The sequence below is a fragment of the Notothenia coriiceps genome, unplaced genomic scaffold (genome assembly GCF_000735185.1).
Source record: "Notothenia coriiceps isolate Sejong01 unplaced genomic scaffold, NC01 NC01_scaffold00032942, whole genome shotgun sequence".
Taxonomy (NCBI): Eukaryota; Metazoa; Chordata; class Actinopteri; order Perciformes; family Nototheniidae; genus Notothenia; species Notothenia coriiceps.
This window is the reverse complement of record NW_011365643.1, coordinates 178,686-179,010: the sequence shown is the minus strand read 5'-3', so window position 1 is coordinate 179,010 and position 325 is coordinate 178,686.

Here is a 325-nt window from a genome sequence, read left to right as displayed (position 1 = left end):
ATAGAGAGTATCCTGACCTTCTACAGGTGCACCATAGAGAGGATCCTGACCTTCTACAGGTGCACCATAGAGAGTATCCTGACCTTCTACAGGTGCACCATAGAGAGTATCCTCACTGGCTGCATCACGGCCTGGTACGGCAGCTGCACCGCCCTCAATCGTAAGGCTTTACAGAGGGTGGTGAAAACTGCACAGAACATCACCAGGACGGAGCTGCCATCCATGGAGGACCTATACTCCCAGCGGCTCAGGAAGAAATCCCTCCGGATTATAAAAGACCCCCATCCCCCCAGCCACAAACTGTTCTGTCTGCTGCCGTCTGGCA